The sequence below is a fragment of the Galeopterus variegatus genome, unplaced genomic scaffold, assembly GCF_000696425.1.
Source record: "Galeopterus variegatus unplaced genomic scaffold, G_variegatus-3.0.2 Scaffold1164, whole genome shotgun sequence".
Classification (NCBI taxonomy): Eukaryota; Metazoa; Chordata; class Mammalia; order Dermoptera; family Cynocephalidae; genus Galeopterus; species Galeopterus variegatus.
The window spans coordinates 188,396-197,223 of NW_007727275.1; the positions used below are offsets into that span (position 1 = coordinate 188,396).

General features: G+C 33.7%; 1 pseudogene; it reads left to right on the forward strand.

Annotated features, from left to right (window-relative positions):
* Positions 1–2,294: 2,294 nt before the first annotated feature.
* On the forward strand, positions 2,295–2,785 carry LOC103592512 (annotated as a pseudogene).
* Positions 2,786–8,828: the final 6,043 nt, after the last annotated feature.

Below are 8,828 nucleotides of genomic sequence, written 5' to 3' on the forward strand. Positions count from 1 at the left end.
GAAAAAAAGAAGAAATACTGGCCTGAAAGAAATCAAGAAATAGGAAGAAAAGAAACATGGAAAAAACACAAAATATGATAGAAATAAATTCAAATACATCAATAATTATAATACACTGAAATGGATTACATTCACCAGTCAGAACAAAAATTTCCATATTGATTGAATAAAAAAAGTCAAACTGCATGTTCTTTATAGAGATACCCCAAAATTGAATGACAGAAAGACTGAGAGTAAAAGGATAGAATAAGACAAATCATGTAAATATTCACCCCCCCCAAAATTGATGATGCTCTATTAATAAGAAAGCTTAAAGCTAAAAGCATGATTTGACATAGATGTATTACATAATAAATATTTTAAGATAAATACTTTTAAAATTTTATGACCTTAATTAAGATAGTCTCAAAATAGATAAGGCAAAAAAGACACTAAGAACATCACAAGAAGAAATGGAACAATCACCAACTACCATAGGGTGAGAGCTTTTAACATATATCTCTTGCTAATGGATAAATCAATCAAACCAGAAAATACAATGAACATTTAAACAACACAATTAACAAGCTTGATCTAATGGGATTACATAAAATTTTAAACCGGTGGTTAAGAAATACATGTTCTACTAAATTAATCACAGATGACTGATCATGTAATAAGCCATAAACATCTCAACAAATTTCAAAGAAAGGGTTTAATACAGAACCTATCCTCAGATTAGAATGTAATTAAATTAGAAATTATTTTCCATAAGAGAAAATGTCTTAAATTTTTATTTTAAAAACGTAAAGCACATCTTAACTCATGAGTTAAAGAAATTATAATGGAAATAGCCATATGTCTAAAATTGACACATAATGCAAATTCAAAATATAAAACTTATTAAATACAATAAATGAGAATTTAGAGGAAAATGTACAGCATAAATGCTTATATTATGAAAAGAAGAAAGACTGATAAACTAATGTACTAATTATACAACTTAAGGAAGTAAAGAACAGAGTAAAACTAAAAAAAAGAAATCAACAATAATATCCGAAACAAATGAATGATAAAACTAAGAGACTGGAGATGACAAATGAAGCCAAAAGTTGGTTCTTTGAAATAACAGTAAAAATAGACAAACCACTTGTGTGTATTGGGGGGGTGGTGAGTGACAGGGATGACAGGGGGGAGGGAAGGGAAAGGGAAGATAAGGGAGGAAGAGAAGGTTGAGTTGCTCAAGGACAGTGGGGAAGAAGTCACAGAGGCGATATGCTGGGATTCAGAAACCCTCCACGTTGAAAGTTAGACACAAACTATTTCCATTGTCAGATACCAAGTGTTGGAGTCACAATGAGGCCAAAGCCACCTGTGGTGAAGATGTCACAATAAAAGCAGGCCAGGCAAAAGAATGCTGTTTATCAAATTTTCTTTCTACTAATTCACATTCCAGTCTCCTGATTACTGATAGTGCCCTCCAGGACTGACCTCTGAGTCCTCCGGGTCACAGCTTACAGAAAATCCTTGGAAGTTTCTCACAGTCCCCTCAGGGCTACCCACTGATGATAGTTGCTACTCAACAAAATCTCAGGTCATAAATTGAAGCCGTCAACCATCCAAAGTAACTGTACTGGCCTCAGTTGCCACTAATCTCAGCCTTTGAATTATATGGGATTTGATACTGAAGTTGAAAAATTATTTTGAAAAGTAGGTAGGCAACTTCTTGAAATGGTTAAAAGGAAAACATATCTTTACAAGGATCCAAATTAGAAAAGTAAATGAAGCTGTAAAAGTATTATTCCCTTCTCTTGTCTCCTCTTTTTTCTCTTCTCTTCTACATTAGAGACAAAGCAACAAAGAATTAACATTTTTATTCATGATTTGGGGTCAGATTTCTGAGATTTTGTAGTTGAGAAAAGTGAGAAAAGGGTAGACTGTAACTGCAAAACGTATCGCAGACAAATTATCAACTACCATAACATACTAAGGGCTTTTATAAATATATAAATATACCCCAATAGAACAATATATATAGGATATTAGAAATACATAATAGAAATATAGGTGGGCACTAAACATGATCAAATCCTATTCTCAAAAGTAACTGAAGACATGCATACTAAAGTGGGCTATTATTCTCAAGGATCACATTCGATTAATAAAAATATTCAATATTATCCAGACACTATATCTGATAACTACAATTTGTTATACGGGGTGTTTTTAAAAAGGATTTATGTGATTAAAAGAACTAATATCATTAAGTTGAATTATGTGTAGGCTTGAGCATCACTCACACTGTTGAAGTCCAGATGAAGGAGAACACATGAGAAGCTTGCCCCTGGCAAGTTGTGGGTGACGGGTAGGGCTTTTGTGATAGGTACATAGGTGGTGGTATCTTTCAAACAATCAAAGGTTCTCGAAATTCTGCTGTGGGAGTAAACCACAGACCCTGAGGGAGTTTGACAGCTATTAAAACCACGGCTCCACAGTTGGGAGGTAGCTTTGCCGTTTGGGGAGGTCTGTTTTCCATGACTGACTGTACTATGGTCAAGTCAGAGGAAAAGATCCCTGGGTCTCCATCACAAGCTGTGCCTTAACAGGAGCCATAATGGCAGCAAGAAATGGACCAATGGCCATGGTTCGGTCAGCTGTGATGGGGAGCGTTCTTCTAGCTTTAATTCAAGGAGCTGGTATCTTGTTGACAAGATTTGCCTCTGCATAGTTTTCCAGTGGTCCTCAGTTTGCTGAAGACCTCTCCCAGTTGCCTTCAACACAGTTACCATGTTCTTGGAGATTATGACAATATCAGTAGGACTTCTTTCTCTTGAAGTCTTTAACAGAATGACTTCTTTCTTTCTCAGGATGTCTTTAACAGAATAAGTTCAAGGATTTCAGGAGATCAAGTTACAATCTGTTTTTAAAACTATAGGTGAAACAACTATGGCCAAATAGGCTATGAGGAGACATTTATCACTTTTTTCTATTTAAAGAAACATTGAGGAAAGGGGGAGTGTTAGAAGATAATGTATTTATTTATTCACACCTGAATTGCATTTGTGATCAAAACAAATGTCTAATATCATTAAAAGAAAATATAGTAAATGCTCAGAAGATGAAGGACCAAAGGGCAAATACAATGAAACATGACCATCATTTCCTTAGGGCCTTCTCTGTCTGGTTTTGTATGTTCTGTTATTCAAACAATAAAAGTTCCTGAAAGTTAACTAAAACAAGATAAAATAAAATAAATTGAATTATGAGATTTATTTAAGATGTTTAGTTCATTAATTCTCTTTGAAAGTAGGCTAATATCTCACTGCTTACTTGACACCTAAAACTCAACATATCCAAAACTAAATTCTTCTTTCCACCAAATCCTTTCCATCCACACATTGCCCGTCTCAGTGACAGATAGTTTATCCTCCCAGCTGCTCAGGTCACAAACCTTGGTATCACCGTTTATTTCACTTCCATATCCAATATGAAAGAAATTCTCATGGCTCTACCTTCATTATCTACTCGGAAACCGGCAGTTGCTCATCGTTTCCACCGCTGGTGGAGTACTCCAAACTACCATCACTTCTTGCTAGAATTATTGCAATAGCCTTTTACCTGGTTTCCCTGTTTCTACTCTTGTACCTCCACAGTCTGTTACCAATAGAGCTGCCAGAGTACAACTCTCAAAAGGTCAGTCAGATTAGATCACTCCTCTGCTCAAAACCCTGCTCTGACTCCCCATTTTATTCGAAAGACAACGTCCTTAAAATTGCTTCTGCATTAGTCAGCATAAGTAATGATACTTTCTTGTCTTAAAAAAAAAAAAAATTCTTTTTGACGGCTCAACACAATGTCACAATGGGATAGACTGGGTTGCTCTCCTCCTATAGGTGACTCAGGAATTTAGACTCCTCCATCATGTGACTCTGCTCTTCCTGAAGGCCATGTTGGAATGCTCTCTGGATCCCCTTCATCCAACTGGCCAACGATGACAGAAAGAGAGAGAGAGAGGAAGTAAGAGTGAGCTAGTTGAGCAGCCGAGGATTTCACGGGAGGGTTTGGGGTCTACCTTTAGAAGTAGCATAAATGTCTTCTGCCTACATGGAAAGAATTAATTACATGCCTTCCTTCTGCCAGATTACAGAGGAGAATAATTTAGCTGTTTGTCCAGTAGGAAAATGAAAAAGATGTGGTAAACACATCTTTCAAAGCTTTCAGAGCACCCAATTTACAGTTACAACCCATAATTCCAATCATCTTTTCCCTACTCTACTTTTGGTTTTTCCAGAGTATATGTCACTTTCTAATATAATTTACTTGTTCATTATGATTATTGCTTATTGACTCTTTCCTCACTGCTAGGTTATAAGCTCTCCAAGGGCATAGATCTTTGTTTACTACATTGATGCGTCTTTTAATCTTTTACATCTAGAACAGTGTTTGGCAAAGAATAGGTACTCGGTAACAAGTTTGCAACAAATATTAAAAAGATCGTTATGATATTTTGGCTGTATTTTTTTTTATTTTAAGTTTAAAATTTATGTCATTTCTCAGAGAGGTAATCTTATAAGCTTGATTGGATTAGCTAAAATTTTATATACTTTTTTACACAGCAAACAATTTATGTTACTTATTTCTTTTTTTAATAGGATTTCTGATTGCTGATTTCTGATTTTATGCTTACTAAAATTAGTCTCTTATCTTCTGTTCTTTTTTTTCTAATTTTGACTGCAATATTTAATTATTATCATGTTTTCATAAAACCAGTAAAGCTATGAGTTTTGTCTATAATAAAGCTTTGAATACATCTTATAATTTGTACTTGTAGTTTGCCCAGTGTTTTATTTTCTAAATGATTTATAATTTTTAACTTTCTTTTTAACACAATATTTTACTTAGTAAAGCATTTTTCAAAGTGATTTAAATAGTTGATGTTAACATATACTTTTTTAAATTTTAGCTTTTCTGCATTGCTATCAGATAATGAAATTTGTATCATTTTGGATTTTTAATCTATTTTGTCACATATCTATGATCTATTTTGTGTCTTATGCTTTATATTTTTTCACTTTTCCATTGTAATCAATACTTTTCTAAATTTTTTTCCTTCGTGACTTCAAACACAAGAAACCTGTTGGTAGGTCTATTAATAATGAATAGAATATAAATTTCCCCAATTATGGAGATTACAAACAAAATATTATATATTACCTTTCCTCTAAATACTCTAATGAAATTTATGTACTTTTTCTTCCCCCATACATTATTTCTTCCTAATCCCTGTTATTCTATAAACAGTACTATCTGAGATTTTAGAAACAATTCATTATTGTTGTTATTTTTATTATATTTCTCAAAAAATTTGACTTTTTCTGCACATATTTACAACTATTTAAAGTTCATTTCACTTTTTTGTTTCAATTTTCCCTGCCAACATTTTAATGAAAAGATGTATTCATTAATGCAAATAAATATGAATTTAGCTGGGTAGACAAATCCTAGATAACAAATTTTTCCCTTAAAACTATAGATGTTGTTCCACTACCTCCTTGTGTTTAATATATTGTAGTTTTTTGGATGAGCTGTTTTTTTCTTTCATTGAAGCTGATAGTTTTATTTAATTTCCTGACCAAATGCTGAAGAACTGTATATTTGATCTTGAAATTCAGAAATTTCACTAGATTTTTTTCTTGATTCAGTCTCTTGTCACTAATATTTTCTTTGTTCAAGGGATGATCTGACAATATGTAGACTACAATATACCTTTCATTCAGAAAATGTTCTTGTTTTATTTTTTTTCTTTGACTACTGCTTATTGTCTTTTTGTTTGTTATTTTTGAAAACAATGACTTATATTCAGGTTATGCTCTCAGTTTTTCATGTTTTCTTTTTCATCATCAACCTTCAGACCTTCCATGAGAATTAAAATTTTCGCTATCAGATTGATTTCAGGTTACATTCTTTTCAGTTTTTTTTTTTTTTCTTTAAATTAAAAGAGACAGGTTTAATGGCACAGGAGTTTAATATGATCAGTAATGTTAGAATAGAATAATCTCCTTGTTTAAAGGCAACTTTTAAAAAATGTTTTATTGAAATATAATTGATCGTACATATCTGTGGGGTACAACATTAAATATCAATACCTGTGTGCAATACGTGACTCTCAAATCAGGATAATTACTAAGTTTATCATTACACAATATAATTATGTTTTGTGGCCTTTACCAATTTCTCACTAGACTTCCTCCCCCTCCCACTTTCCCACCTCTGGTGCCTCAGTTCCTTTCTCTTCTTTGGAAAGTTCAACCAATTATTGTTACTATTGATTCTTTCTTTCTTTTTTGTTTATTTGTTTGTTTGTTTAGCCCCCGCTTTAAAATGAGAACATGCAGTATTTCTCTTTCTATGCCCAGCTTGTTTCACTTAACATAATTTTCTGTGAGTTCATCCATGTTGCTGTGGATGGCAGAATTTCATTCCTTTTTATGGCCAAGTAGAATTCCATTGTGAATGTATACCACATTTTTCTTATCCAGTCATCTCTTTCTATGCCCAGCTTGTTTCACTTAACATAATTTTCTGTGAGTTCATCCATGTTGCTGTGAATGGCAGAATTTCATTCCTTTTTATGGCGGAGTAGAATTCCATTGTGAATGTATACCACATTTTTCTTATCCAGTCATCTGTCAATGGACATTTAGGTTGATTCCAACTCTTGGCTATTGTAATTAGACCTGCGATGAACATGTAAGTGTAGGTATCCCTTCGACATAATGATTTCCATTCATTTGGGTGTATATCCAGCATTGGAATTACTGGATTGTATGGCAGATCTATATGTAGTTATTTGAGGAAACTCCATAGTGTTTTTCATAGTTGCTGCACTAATTTACAGTCCCACCAATGGTGTAGGAGGGCTCCCCTTTCTCCATATCCTCGCCAGTATTTATTCTCTGTCTTTTTGATAACAGCAAGTCTAACTTGTGTGAGATGATGTCTCAGTGTGGTTTTGATTTGCTTTTCCCTGAGGCTGAGTGATGTTGAGCATTTTTTTTTTCATATGTCTGCTGGTCATTTGTATATCTTCCTTTGAGAAATGCCTCTTCAGCTCCTTTGCCCATTTTTTAATCGGGTTACTAGTTTTTTTAATGTTAAGTTGTTTGAGTTCCTTGTATATTCAGGATATTAATACCTTGTTGGATCCATGGTTTGTGAATATTTTCTCTCATTCTGTGGGTTGTCTTTTTGTTTTGTTAATTGTTTCTTCTGCTATGCAGAAGCTTTTAGTTTGACATAACCCTATTTGTTTATTTTTCCTTCTGTTGCCTTTGCTTTTGGGTGTCTTCTTCATAAAGTCTTTTCCTAGTCCTACTTCCGGAAGTGTTTGCCCTATCTTTTCTTTTTGGATTATTATACTCTCAGGTCTTATGTTTAAGTCTTTAAACAATTTTGAGTTGATTTTGATGTGTGGTGAGAAATACAGGTCTACTTCCATTCTTCTACATATGGATGCCCAGTTTTCACAGCAACCACTTACTGAAGAGGTAGTCCATTCCTGAATGTATGCTCCTGTTGCTCTTGTCAAATGTCTGTTGGCTATAAGTATGTGAGTAGGTGTCTGAATTCTCTATTCTGTTCCATGGCCTGAGTGTCTGTTTTTATGTCAGTGCCATGCTGTTTTGGTTGCTATAGCTTTGTAGGATAATTTGACATCACGCATTATAATGCCTTCAGCTTTATTTCTTTTTCCCACAATTGCTTTTGCTATTCAGGGTCTTTTGTTGTTCCATATGAATGTTAGGATTGTTTTTTCTATTTCTGTGAAGAATGTCAATGGTATTTGGATGGGGATTGCATTGACTCTGTAAATTGCTTTGGGTAGTATGGACATTTTCTCAATGTTGATTCTTCCAGTCCAAGAGCATGGAATGTCTTTCCATCTTTTTGTGTCATCATTCATTTCTTTCAGCAGTGATTTGTAGTTCTTGTTGTAGAGATCTTTCGCCTCCTTGGCCAGTTTGATTCCTAGGTTTTTGGAGGTTTTTTTTAGTAACTATTGTAAATGGGATTGCTTTCTTGATTTCTTTATTGTGGGTTTGTTGTTGGAGTATTAAAATACTACTGATTGCTGTGTGTTGATTTTTGTATCCTGCAACTTTATTAAAATTGGTTATCAGCTGTAAGAGTTTTTTTGTAAAATCTCTAAATTTTTCTATATATAGGATCATGTCATCTGCAAACAAAGACAGTTTGTCTTTGTCTTTTTCAATCTGGATGTCTTTTGTTTCTTTCTCTTGCCTGATTTTTCTGGCTAGTATTTCCAATACTATATTAAAAAGGAGTGGTGAAATTGGGCATCCTTCTCTTGTTCTTGTTCTTAATGGAAAAGCTTTCAGCTTTTCCACCTTCATGATGATGTTGACAGTGGGTTTATCAACTTTGTGTTATATATTTCCCTTCTATATCTAACATGCCAAGAGTCTTTATCATGAAGGGATGTTGAATTTTGTCAAATTCTTTTCTGCAGCTATTGAGATAATTATATGAGTTTTGTCCTTGATTTTGTTGAAGTGGTATGTCACATTAATTGACTTGCATATGTTGAACCATCCTTACATCCCTGGGATGGATCCCACTTGATTGTGGTGTATAGGTTTTTTTGATGTTTTGTTATATTCTGATTGCTAATAATTTGTTGAGGATTTTTGTGTCTATATTCATCAGAGTTATTGTCCTGTAGTTTTCTTTTTTTGTTGTATCTTTGTTATGGTAGCAGGGCTATGCTGCCCTCATAGAATGATTTTGGGAGAATGGCCTCTGTTTCAATGTTTTGGAATAGTTTGAAG